Source organism: Loxodonta africana, chromosome 3 (genome assembly GCF_030014295.1).
Source record: "Loxodonta africana isolate mLoxAfr1 chromosome 3, mLoxAfr1.hap2, whole genome shotgun sequence".
Classification (NCBI taxonomy): Eukaryota; Metazoa; Chordata; class Mammalia; order Proboscidea; family Elephantidae; genus Loxodonta; species Loxodonta africana.
Genome location: NC_087344.1, coordinates 69,067,802 through 69,071,696, shown reverse-complemented (window position 1 = coordinate 69,071,696; position 3,895 = coordinate 69,067,802). Strand labels below are relative to the sequence as shown.

At 39.9% G+C, this 3,895-nt stretch overlaps 1 non-coding gene across 1 annotated transcript; it reads left to right on the top strand.

Annotated features, from left to right (window-relative positions):
- Positions 1-2,921: 2,921 nt before the first annotated feature.
- Positions 2,922-3,025, top strand: LOC111752073 (U6 spliceosomal RNA). Its single transcript, XR_002787091.1, has one exon. It is a non-coding gene; the product is annotated as a U6 spliceosomal RNA (small nuclear RNA).
- Positions 3,026-3,895: the final 870 nt, after the last annotated feature.

The window sequence follows — 3,895 nt, the reverse complement described above, 5'->3', positions numbered from 1 at the left end:
AGTGACTCTATAGGACAGAGCAGAACTGCCCCATAGGGTGTCCAAGACTATAAATCTTTATGGGAGCAGACTGTCACATCTTTCTCCTGTGGAGCGGCTGATGGGTTTGAACCACCAACCTTTCAGTCAGCAGCCAAGCACTTAACCACTGTACCACCAGGGTTCCTTTCAATAAGTATTATAAAGGAAAATAAACTGGACTTTGTGATTGATTGGATGTGGAGGACAAGAGATACGGATGAGTCAAATATAGTCTTGAACAAGGGTGATAGCATTAGCAGAAATAGGATAGACAAAAAGGAAATCTAATTTGGGGGAGAAGAGAAGTATAAGATATCATGAGGTGATACTGGTACTTCTAAGTGGACATGTCCCATGAGCATTTGGAAGTGGGGGGCTAGTGTTCAAAAGAAGTCAGGGAGTCTCATATATAGAAAGTGATAATGGAGCCGTCAGACTGGCTGGGTTCACCACTGGTGACAGCAATAGAAATGTAGAGCACCATGGACTGTAGCTTGGAGATTGCTCACATTTAGGGAGGTAGGGAGAAGAAATGAGGTCAGAATGGTAGAAAATAAGGAATATCAGAGAAATACAAGAACCATTTAATTTATTTATCCAACAAATTTCACCACCATTTGTTATGTACCTGATAGATGCAAGACCCACTAGACATGTTAGCCACAAAAGTGTAGTATCACAAAGGTCAAGAGAAGAGAGGGCTTCAGTCTAGAGGAATTGGTCAGCAGTATAAAAATGTACACAGAGAGTAGGAAATGTCCATTATATTGAGTAAACAGGAGGTCATTAGTAACTTTTTAAAAGTGATAGCTTCAATTTGGGGCGGGGGGGCGTGGGTTGTGGGGATATTAAAAACCAGATTAGAGAAAATTGTGTGAGAAGCTGATAAGAAATGGAGACAGCGTGTTGCTCACCTTTTGTATGTTTAGCAATGAAAGGAAGAAGAGAAATAGGAAAGTGCTTAGACAAGGAAGCAGAGTCAAGCGAAAGATTTCCTCTTCCCTATCTGCTTCATTATTTTAGTTGCCTTAAAGTTTCGTTTTCTTTCATATCCTGAATAGCAGTTCAGCAATTCATTTCATAAACTTACTGCTTTGATAATTACCTGTACATTTCGTGGAACAATGATAGTAATAATAGCTACCATTTATTAAACGTTTACTGTGTGCTAGACATTGTGCTAAGTGCTTTGCACGCATTCTATTTTTTATACCATTTAATGCTCACAATACAATATTATAACCACACAGTCTCTTGTAAGCATGGAGAGGCTAAGAAATTGCCTAAGATTACATTGCTAATGAATAGCAGAGATGGAATTTGGATCCAGCTCTTACTCTACCAAATACCAAACCGAACTAGTTGCTGTCAAGTTGATTCTAACTCATGGCAACCCCATGTGTGCAGAGGAGAACTTTACTCCATAGAGTTTTCAAGGCTGTCACCTTTCAGAAGCAGATCACCAGGCCTTTCTGCTGAGGTACCTATGGGTGGATTCGAACCGCCAGCCTCTCAGCTACTACTAAAGCACTTACTCATTTGTACCACCCAGGGTCTCCTGCTCTTACTCTTAACGCTCTTCTAAAGAACCATGATATATTGACCCTGAGATAGGGCCAGTTTCTTGGGCATGTGACCTTTGGATTCTCCCAGGGTCCTGCACGTAGAAGGGCTGCCATGCTTGGTTTAATGCTCTGTCGTTGCAATCTTGAAATTCTTAGTAATTTTTTAACAGGAGGCTCTGCATTTTCATTTTGCATTGAGCCCTGCAAATCAAATAGTGAGTAGTCCTAGTTGAAGCTATCGATACTACCCCCCGAAGCTGGGAAAGCAGTCACGCTGTATCCCGTGTTTTTTTTTTAAACCCATTGCCATTGAGTCGATTCCAACTCTTAGCGACCCTACAGAACAGAGTAGAACTGCCCCATAAGGTTTCCAAGGAGCAGCTGGTAGATTTGAACTGCCAACATTTTGGTTAGCAGCCATAGCTCTTAACCACTGTGCTACTAGGGCTCCTTGTTTTGGTTGCATGGCCTGAAGCCCTTGCTGTGTCATGGTACACAATCACATTTTCCTATGGTCCTCTCATTTTGGAGTCTGGTGGTATGAAGGGTAAAGGGGAGACATTTTGAACTTCAAGTAAATACCCAGCCAGTCTGAAAAAAATAGAAACAGGCAAGGAATTATTTACTCAGAGTGACTTCCAGAAACTCATCCATCATATTATGAAGGCATTATTGGATAGAGTTACGGTCCTGATGCTGCTGTCATTTCCAACTTAAATGAGTTCATTTCTATTCCTACTGTAGTCAGATATACCATTTGCTGGTGGGAACCTATGGAGACCATTTTTCAACCTGCTGAAACAGAAATTAGGGTTTAATAGGTATGATATAACTTGTCTGCCCTGATCTTGTGCCTTTTAACCCAGCTGACGTCACTTTTTCGCCCCCATGTACTACCCAACAGCTTTGGACCATGTAACCTATTTACTGCAATTGTTTAAATGCTTGTGTTCTACTTTTGCCTTTGTTGCCCACTATATTCTTTCATCTACCCACCTCCTGACCTTTTTCATATCGTGTCTCATTTTTGGCTTCCTACTTGAAATTGACAACAGATTAAGTCTGTCTGATTTTCATAATTATTGCTCTCTCAAAAACAACTTTTACTCACCCTCTTGCTCCTCCCACTCCTGGTCTCTCGAGTAGTCGTTTGACTAAGTCCTGACACTACTTGGCACTAGCTGACTACTTGATCAAGTCCTAACACCAGACAACCTGGATTCCTTTGTGTTGCTTTCTCCCATTACCTATCTCATTCCTGTTCAGACTGCTTGTTCTCCTCCCAACATGGGCCAAGTGAGTCTGAGAATATGTGAGATTAAAAGTATAAAGAGAGTGCTTGCTTCAGCAGCACATGTACTAAAATTGGAATGATACGGAGATTAGCATGACCCCTGTGCAAGAATAACACACAAAAATATGAAGAAATTTAGAATATAACCTATAGTATACTTCATGAAACAAAGTTTAGACAGCCAGATGTTCTCCATGGTCTCCTATTTGTGCCATTGGTGCAGTCTCCATAAAGACCTGTAGCAGTTTATCTATTGCTGTGTAACAAATTACCCCAAAATGTATCAGCTTAAAACAACAAACATCTCTGTCTTTTAAGACTCAACTCAAGCATTATCTTGACTTGCTTTTAATGAAGCATTTCCTAACTTGCTTTTGATGAATTAGTATCCTTCCTCTCTGATCTTCCTTTGTACTTTACCATCCCTTATTATAGTACTTGCCACAATGTTGGAATTGCTAGGGAGTATGTCTTTTCCATTTTCATATCATCAGTCCCTAAAACCATTCCTTGAAATAGTATAGTAAATGCTCAATAAATGGTTATTGAATGAGCTTTAGAATAGCTGATACACTTATATACTTTTTATTCTTTAGAAAACTTATGTGTACTACAAAGTACCTGGCCTTGTGCCCTGTGGTAAATATACCCTTCTTCATCTCCCCATCTAGAGGCTTATGTACCATTGTTGCTGAAGGTTAAAATGTAAAGAAACCACCATATATGTCAGAGATTGCTTGACTTGCCAATTTCCCTACTCCAGTAAGGACATGAACTTCTCTCTGTCTGAAGGTCCCTGCTGATCCATACTCTGAGTCTCTAGTCTATAAAATTCAATAAGAAAGGTCAATGTTGGTTCACTATTCAAATATTTGACTATAAATGTTATGAAGGCACAATTTGTGCCTGGCTTATTCTCTGCTAATAAAACAGATTAGTCACAACACCAAGCCCTAGTAGATGCTTAATAAATATTTGGTGAATGAATTAATGAGACTCCATTCTTGATACTCAT